Here is a 10009-nt window from a genome sequence, read left to right as displayed (position 1 = left end):
ATATAAATGAAGGAAATAGACATATTGTTAACTTTCTGAATTTATCCTTGCTCTTCGGGAAATGAAACGGAATATAAATATGGCCACTTTGAATCAAGAAGCCATGTTGGAATACAAAGAGTAAATTATATTATATATTGTTGAATAGGGAAGAGTTGCTATGCCCCCAATATTTCTCTTTACTGTTTCTCTTTGTGTGTGTTCTCTCTACCTAAGCTGTCCTTCCTTAACTTTACAATTAGCAACCTGTACCCATCCTTATCATCTCTTGCCTGGTTTATAGCAATAGCACCTTTCATTCAGCCTCCACCCTATCCCTCCCCTGACTCTACTCCACATTGTCAACAAAACCCTTTTCTTCAAACCAGTAAACTCACGAGCAAGCATATCTAATCTGATATTGGCATCCCCCATTTTGGCAAACAACACATGAAAAATGACAAACATATCAAAATTTTATTTTAGCTCATTTTTTCTTCAGGATTAAGTTAAAGTGTCTCAGCTCATTATACAAGGCCCTGAGTAGTCTGACACCAGCCTCACTCTCCAGCCTCTCCTCTCTCCTACATCTCTTCTTAATTGCTTTATTAATCACAGTTCTTCAGAAAAGCAGAATCAATAGGAGATATATATGTATATACACATGTGTGTGTATGTGTATGTATATATATGTATATATAGAGAGAGATTTATTAAAAGGAATTGGCTCACATGATTATGTGATTATGGCTGGAGATCCAGGAAAGCTGGATATGTAGTACCAGTCTGAATCTAAATGTCTGAGAACCAAGAGAGCTGATGATTTAAGTTCCAATCCTAAAGCTGGCAGGCTCAAGACACAAGAAAAGCCAATGTTTCAGTAGGAGTTCAAAGGATGGAAAAGAGCAATGTTTCAGCTCAAGCAATCAGATAAAAGAAGTTCCTTCTTACTCAGCCTTTCTCCTCTATTCAAGTCTTCAACTGATTAGATGAGGCCCACCCACATTAGGGAGGGCAATCTGCTTTACTCAGACTACCAATTCAAATGTTAATCTTTTCCAGAAACATTCTCATAGACACATCTAGAATAATGTTTGGCCAAATGTCTGGATACTCTGTGGTTCAGTCAAGTTGACACATAAAATTGACACATCATACCTGCTCTCATCTTGTTGATGAGCCACATGAACATATCTTCACTTCTTGCATTTGCCACATTTTTTCATTCTCTGCTATGACTTTGTGCAAGCTTTTCCCTTTGAATCGAACGACTTCCCTTTTTCTCTATGACTGGTATTATACTGTTTATCCTTAAAACCAATTTGACCATCACATCATAGTGAAGACTTCATGAATTGACCTAAGCAAAATTAATTTTCTGGTGCTCTGTCTTCCTGTTTTAGCTATATGAAATATCATGACTATCTGGCAAGACTACTTCTCTGTCTTCCTCACTTGACTGTGAGGTCAGTGAGTCACTTGACTGTGAGGTCACTTGACTGTGAGCTAATTACTCCAGGGCAGTGGCTCTCAAACATGCCCCCTCCCTCTCATTAGGGGGTATTTGTTAATGTCTGCAGATATTTTTGGTTGTCATAACTGAAGGAGGGAATACTAATGCAATCTAATGTGTAGAGTCCAGGGTGTGGCTAACCAAGCTACAGTGCACAAGACAGCCCTCACAACAAACAATTTTCTAGCCAAGGTCTCCTTGGAACTGTTGATACTTTGGACAGAACAATTCTTTATTACAGGGAGCTGTCCTGTACAGTGTAGGATGATTAGCAGCATCTCTGGCCTCTACCCACCAGATGCCAGTAACAGCTCGTCCTCCGGTCGTGAAAACCAAAACTTTCTCCAGATATTGCAGATGTCCCCTGAGTTACAAAATTTGTCTACTAATGTTGGGAAATTAAAAAAACACACTGTGAAAAAACTAAACTCACAGAAGCAGTGAGCAGAATGGTGATTACCAGGGCCTAGAGGGTGGGGGACACGGGGAGATGTTGGCCAAAAGGTACAAACTTCCAGTTGTAAGTTCTGGGGATCTAATGCACAGAATTGTGAATACAGATAAAAATATTGTACTATATACTTGAAAGTTGCTCAGAGAGTAGATCTTAAATGTTCTCAGCACAAAAAATAAGTAGTAATCATGTGACATGATGGAGGTGTTAGCTAACAGTATAGTGGCAATCATATTGCAGTATATGAGTGTATCAAATCAACACATTGTGTACCTTAAAGCTACACAATATTATATGTCAATTATATCTCATTCAAGTTGGAAAAAAACATACTGTGCATATTAGCACCTGATTAGACAGGATGGTGAAAGGATAAGAAAATGAACTCTGGAGTCATAGAGTCCTGGGCTTGAACCTGTCTGCATGTAGTGCAAAGATTAATGAGACACGTTTAACCTCCTCAAACTCTATGTTTTCATCTGTGACTTGATGGTCTAAAAATACTAAGTGACTCACACAGTAGTTGGGAGAATTAAATGAGTTAATGTGCAGTGTCCGGTAAATGGTTAAGTGCTCAATAGTTGTAGCTATTATGATTGGCTAAGAGAATGCCACCATAAAGGCAGGTGAATTTACCTTATAAATACACTTAGTTACATCATTTCAGAACATCTATAAACTTAAAATTTGCCCCAAATATCTTAGCGTACTGTCTGGATTATATTTAAATATTTCATGTGTAATTTTTGTCTCGAATATAGGGATTACATTTTTGCTTTATCCTACAGTGTAGGTTGTGATAAATATTTGTTGAACTGAAACTAACAAGAAAAAATATTGCCACTTATAAAATTGAGTGTGGCTGCCATACTGCCAAATAATTCTTATTTGCCTGTCTTGCCCTGTTACTGTTATGAGTAATTTTCTTTTTATCAGTATTAAATGCATACAAAGACAGCACGTAAAATATCATTTTATAGTGCCATGGCACACTGCTAAAATACTATGATGTAATGCAATCAAAGATGAAATTTGAGACATAGACGTCTGTAGGAGGTCCAAAAGTTATGGGACAATGTGTACAGAACACAATCACAGGATTAAGGAAAGCAATTGTCACTTGCACTGTGATGTTATAACAAGAGTCAGAATGTGCCAGATGCACAGCTTGTCTGCAGCTGTTGTCATTTGACTCTTTTGTACAACATCCATTTTCTCTCCCAACTGTGTGGGATTTATAAGTGCAGAGAGTTGATCAGAATCACTTTTGTGCAGAGAATGCTTGTATAATAACTCTTAGATTTAAACCATGCATAGGAAAACATACCCAGAAGTAATTCCACACATACTGTTTAAGCTAGCACAGATGTCTATGTAGGATTTAGTTGGATATAACTTTAAAGTGCTGATTAGGTCAGGTTATGGGCATCACCAACTAGAACAGGACACTTATGAATTGCTCAAATGCCACCTTTGGGATAAGCATATGTTTTAAATAAAGTCTTCATCTCTATATTAGGTAGAGATCAATCTCTACCTAACAAATGTATATTTTCTCCTATACCTTAGATTTGCAACATGCTTTTACTGGAAGATACTAGGCAGAGAATATGATTGAAGACTATATCAATGCACCACATACATAACACATTTCAGGACCAAAGTTTGTAAAAGTGACCATAATTTCATGGTGTGTTTATATATAATCTTTGTTATATTAAAGACTAAGAAATTAATTTAAATTTCTAGACTAAAATTATCACTCCTATAAATCAGCAACTGATCTATTTCACTGTATTTATTTTTGCTCCATGCCCAGGTAAACAGCTTGAGATATTATAAACAGTAATTTGTGGTGTGATCAACCTTGATAAACCCTTTGTCAAACTAAAGTCAGCTCTAAATATTTTGTTCAGATTAAGTTTACTTCTTTTTTTCTTTTTTCACATTCTGTGCAGCTTTTATTTCAATCAGGAAGAAATTGAATGTATATATAGCCTAAAAATAGCAGAAAAGATGAGTAAAATGTCCTGCAGTTCATCTAGGGTAGGGATGGAGGGTGGGCTGGGCACCCAGAGAGAGGGAGCTGGGCATTGTCCTGGGAGCACAATGAGGACAGGGCCAAGCAGAGGGCGGCTTGCTGAGCGTAGGACAGGGAGGGCACTGCCTGGCAGCTGAGCCTGCCTGCCTATCCCCACAGGGCAGCAGAGACCCTGAGACCACCTGGATGGCAAGCCAGGCTTGCACACGCCTAGGGCAGGCCCAGAGGAAGCCAAGACCCAGCCTGGATTCTCTGTTAGCAGATTCAAACCTTCATAGTACTGTCCACAGTCCCTAGAAGAGCTGGTCCCTGGGGCACTGTCAGCACAGACACACTGCCCTGATGATGCAGCAGGGTCTGCATGCAGATCATGTTGTCCCTACTCTAGACCCTGAGGGACCAGTAGTAGCAAATGCTGAATACTTTAGTTTGGTTTGGCGTAGAGATGGCCACCAGGGCATACACAGTGCCCATGCGGCCAGTCAAGGTCCCAAGGTGCTCCTTAGACTCAGTATCCCACACGTGGATAAGGGTCTCATAGGTGCCACAGACAATGAAGTCATTTGTCATAGAGATAGAGTAGACACTGCTGCCAGATGTCTGCAGGACATGGATGCAGTCAAGGGTCTAGATATCCAGCCATCTCCTGGTGCTTCTGTGGCAGCACGGGGTGCATCTTGTGGAAGCAGTAGTCCCTCATCTGCAGGAAATCCTTCAGGCCCCGGAAGTGGCACATCTCCAGGTGGGTCTCATACATGTCTTGTAATCACAACCACCCTCATGGTCCTTCCAGGTGCTGAGCTTGATGGTGAAGGGTCACCCGCAGGGGTCCACCTCCAAGAAGATAGGCTTCCTCTCCCAGCCTTCTCTGACAGTTGTGCTTGCAGAGGATGAAGAGTTCCCCCAACTCCTCAGCCACCACCATGTTGTTCAGCACCATTATGAGATTGGTGTTGCCCACAGGACCCTTCTCTGACTTCAAGGCGCATCTTAGAACGTGTGCCCACACGTGGTGATCGCGGGGTCCTTGAACACACTGCAGCAGAGCTGGCAGCAGAGCTTCCCCGAGGGCTGCTGGGCCAACACCAGTGGCTCTGGCTCCTCCTCCATCGCGGGCAGCGAGAATGCGGAGCGCAGGGACATGCCGGACTCAGAGTGCAGGGAGTGGACTGAGGTGGCGGGGTCTGGGCGGCAGGGGGTGCTGTTGGGGGGCATGCTGTCTTCATTCCGCGGAGTGTAGGCGAGGGTGCTGTGTATACTGGCTGTTCCCGTCAGGGTTCCTTATGGTGGTAACGGCCAAAAAGGTGGCCCTGAAGGTCTTCTCCATTCCGGTGGGGTGGCAACGTCTAGGGTGGGAAGGTTGGTAGTCCCCACCCCCACCCCAGGAGAAGTGGTTGTAGCAGGCGCTCCTGCCTGAGCTCACTCTCTGCAGAGGCCTCCAGGGTCCTCGGGCAGCGCCACCCTACGCCTTCATCGCGCTTCCTCTGCCGCTGGCCGAGAAAAGGCCTAAGTCTACTTCCAAAGATATTGAGTCTTCTAACTGGTGGCTTCCTCCATATTCTTATATCCTGTTAGACTCCCAGTTTCCTTTGATAATTACCTGTTATAGATATATTCCAAAAAATTGTCTCTTGCTATTTGATTCTGTTGCTAGAATTGTTCAATTTATGAGCGTGAACTAATTGTTTCTTCTCTTTGTTCCAATAGACTTAGGACTAAAGTCACATTGTGCCCTCAGATTCCTAGAGCAACTCCAGTCATACAGTCACATAACTATAATGAAAAGCTTTAAATTCATTGTATCCAGGTAGCCTCTTCTTTCTTGGCTGTGATAGCATATAAGGGTGAGGGTGTTGGTAGCAGAGTACAGAGAAGGACATCTTGGAGATAGTAATGGTTTAACCAACAATCTTTGTTCTTTGATGCATAAGAGCTTGTTATTTGAAACGTGATGGAAAACACAAAGTGTACATTTTCATTCCAATTATTTTTCTAAGTTACTGAAGTAGATTGAGTTTTGAAGGTCACTGCCCCACTCTACGCTGGTCTAACCAAAAAAGCCAGTAATTTTTTGAGTTCCAAGCACTATTCTATAACAAAGAAATTATTTGAAACGTTCAAAATAATTTTAATCTAGAAAATGTAAAATCACAGTCTCTATCACGTATCCCATCATACATGCTTTTTGGTACATATGGTCAACTAAAAGAACCCCTAGGTAACTGAGGTTTTTGTCTTTACCATAAAAGATACAAGCAGAGATAGAGTTTGCTTGCTCTCAGTTCTCATTCCAAATTCCCATTCTGAAACTCATGGCTGCAGCAGTGGGCATACGTCCATTCCATTCTGATTCACTATGTCAGCGTGAATCAAGGTCATATAATATAATCACAATTGGTGTAGATCTGTCCTTGTAGATAGTAGCACCTTTCCAGGTGAAGCGGGGGACATTGGGAACTGTCTTGACAAGCCAAAACTACCTAATAAAAAGAAGTATGCACTTTTCATTAAAGAGCATTAGTATATGCTATTTTCATTGTCAACACATTGAAATATATTTGATTAATAAATGTAAGGAAATTTTGTGATCATAGGAATTATACAGTTTGAAATCTGACGGTTATGTTGAGAAATTTGAACATCGATTATGTTGATAGTTGGTGGCAGTAACTGATGTCAGAAAGTAGGACCTGAGTTCAGAGACAAGGAGGTTAGTGGTTTCAGGAATAAAAAAGGGAAGTGGTCAATTGCTTGTGTGTACCCTTCCAATCAGAGTGATTCCATGAAGAGTTAATCAGTTGCTTATATTCATAAATTACTGTGCTTTTCTGTGTAAATAACATATAGCTAATATTTATATTATATATTATATATATTATATTATTTATATTATTATATAGCCAATAATTATATTATGTAGCTAATATTTGGTCATTTTAAGATTTGTTTTTTGGTCTATATCCCCATCCAATAACACTAGAATACTACTTACAAGAATTAAGCTAAGGAAGGGGCCGGCCTGATGGTGTAGTGGTTAGGTTCGTGTGCTCTACATTGGTGGCCCAGGGTTCACGGGCCTGGATTCTGGGCATGGACCTACACACCACTCATCAAGCCATGCTGTGGCAGTGTCCCACATATAAAATAGAGGAAGAGTGGCACAGATATTAGCTCAGCAACAATCTTCCTCAAGCAAAAAGAGGAAGATTAGCAACAGATAGCTCAGGGCCAATCTTCCTCACCAAGAAAAAGAAAAAAAGAATTAATCTAAGGAATTAAGATCAAGAAGTGATTAATAAATGTTGCCTTTCATTTTGAAACAGCTATTAAAGGAACTCAAAGTCTGCTGTATATATGTATATAAAATACACACACACACCAAAATTACTAACTTCATATTTACAAGAATTTAAAATTACTTACAATCTTTTGGTACACACTCATATTGTGAAGAAAAAGTTATACAAACTTGCTCAGTCACTCTTTTAAACAGCTACAGTACGTGGTAAACAGGAGGTAAAATATGTTGAAAATCTAAAACTGTGAACAAAAGTTTTACTTTTTATTAAGATAGCCACATATAACTTTAAAAAGCCATTAACTCTTGCAGTAAATATAATTAAAAATAATGTAATCTTATTTTTCCATGTCCACTAAAAATCTTTTATTTTGCAAGTAACTCATTATTCAGATTTTCTAAATATAAAATATATTTAAAAATATTAATGAAAATTTATATTTAAATATACTGACCTTATCCTTGTAAGATATTTCAATATATTTGTTTAAATAAATATTTTGGTTAACAGTGTTTTTATATATAGAATCATAATATATTCATCCAAAAAAGAACTTACAGATAATTTGATCCAGCCTCTTTGTTTAATAGATGATGAAACAGACATTCAGAAAGGTGATGAGAAATTTGCAAATAAATGCCAAATATGTAGACTTCCTGTCAAATACATCTTCTGTTATATACGTTGCAACTTCTTGAATCATCAGTTTTCATCAAAACGAAATGCCATAAAGGCCCAATATTAAAAATATTTAACCATTCTATTATATTTGCTTGATGATTCAAGTGGCACCTAAACATTTTACAATATCTCTAGGTCATTACTATAATATTAATATGTGTGTGTTTGTAACTCTATAGATAAATGGTTATTGGCATTCTACTTAGAATTCTTTTTCCCTCTTTTCTTTATACTTTACTGTGCTTTACAGCTTCTAGTACTTGAAGTAGAATCTATGTTTCTTCTTATACCTTTACCCTACTTGTGCATGGTTTTTAGACCTCTTGAAGTAGCAATCATGCGGTACACAATTGCTTTCAAAGTGGTGAAACAGGTGACTTACCGTTACCTACCTGGCTTGAAAGATTCATCTTCATAACAGCCCATAGTCCCTATGCTCTTATGCAAATCATAGGACTGGAATAGTAATTCTTCTTTCTTCTTTTTTGTAATATATATTCCTCTTAAAGAATGCCTTTCTTTTTTTAGTACAAGAGATGACAATAACCTTTCTTAAGGGATTATTATGAAAATTGCATAAAATCACACTTGTAAAGAGTAAAGTATTATTTCTCTGGAGAAGGTAACAACATTTGATGTCGATCACTGGACTTAATGAAGTCAAACCATAGTAGCATGAGGAAATGTGTCAGATTCTATTGGGCCAGTGGGTGGACAGTGATGAATTTCTCAAACATATCTCATTAAGGTCATAACACATACAGTTTTCTCATTTAGTAATTCAAATTCGCATCCCAAATTAAAATCTCCACACACTAAAACAAAATCATTCAATAAAAAGGAAGTCTGAAAACTTCAGCATAGTGAAGGGCATTTTCAGTGACCTTTATCACTCTTTAAGGAGTTTGTCTGCTGAGCATCTATTAAATTTTCGACCATAGAATATTTTGCATCTTGTGATCTTCAGCATCCTGCACATCACCAAAGACCTGTTCTCCACAACCAACATATTTAAAGCAGTTGTGTATTGACATTTTGAATTTATGTGTCAACAGGTGTCTTAGTATATGAAAATATAAAAGAGTACTTTAATTTTGGCAAAGCATTGCTTAAGTTCTTAAAAGGGAAAATAACTTTTACTGAAAGAAAATTGTTGTACTTCAAATACAGAGTCAGTTATTATTCCTTAATTTCTATTTCTATTTTCTTTATAAAGACTCACCAGTACCTGGTAGGGTGCTGGACCCTTAAAGAAAGCTCAAAAAGCAGAATTCTTTTATGATTACTATTATTAGATATTTTGTTTTTGAAATGAAAGAAAAATCAAAGAAGAATATGAGCACCAATTTAAAGAGACTGCTAAAAGCCACACAACTGAAATACCTAGTATGAAATTTAAATATTTATATGCTACGAGATTCTTTTGAATAATAATTATCACAACCTTGAGTTCAGTGCTAATGTATCTGAATTGTTTTCATTGCCAGAATATGCTGCAGGGAATGTGTGAGAAAAAAATTAGCCTGTAGCTCTAGAATCTCAAGGCAAATAGTAAAGATCAATCAGTCACCCTTCTAATTCCAAATGCTTCACAAATTATAAAATATAAAACCAAATTTATATCAATTAAATATATGTTTGTTTCATATTCCGTATCTGTTATAGTAGAACTATATATACATGTTTACATGGTTATGTGGACATGTGTGTGTTTATGGGCGAGTTTGACACCTATGTGTTTGCTAAGGCTAATACTTATGTAATAAATTTCTAAGGCAACATATGATTACTTTATTTGAAGCCTAATTATGTTATGTAAGGCCATTATATTATATAGTGAACACTGTTGGTGTCCTGCACACATCTCCTTAACTGGGCTGGAGTGCCCATCTCTCAGTTCTGTGGGTGTTGGCTGACAGTAAGTCAACATCAAACCTTGTCAGGAGAAGTGGTCTTGGCTAAATTGAGTCATCTAAACCAACCAGAAATAGCTCACAGTTGTGCTCTGCCCCTGGGCATGCATAAAGCCAAAGACTGTCCAG

The 10009-nt window shown here is 38.2% G+C and overlaps 1 pseudogene; it reads right to left on the bottom strand.

Annotated features, from left to right (window-relative positions):
* Window positions 1–4606: 4606 nt before the first annotated feature.
* LOC131410008 (E3 ubiquitin-protein ligase TRAF7-like) lies at window positions 4607–8393 on the bottom strand (annotated as a pseudogene).
* Between the last annotated feature and the right edge of the window lie 1616 nt (window positions 8394–10009).

Source organism: Diceros bicornis, chromosome 9, assembly GCF_020826845.1.
Source record: "Diceros bicornis minor isolate mBicDic1 chromosome 9, mDicBic1.mat.cur, whole genome shotgun sequence".
Lineage (NCBI taxonomy): Eukaryota > Metazoa > Chordata > Mammalia > Perissodactyla > Rhinocerotidae > Diceros > Diceros bicornis.
The sequence above is the reverse complement of the archived record's forward strand: the minus strand, read 5'-3'. Positions and strand labels throughout refer to the sequence as shown.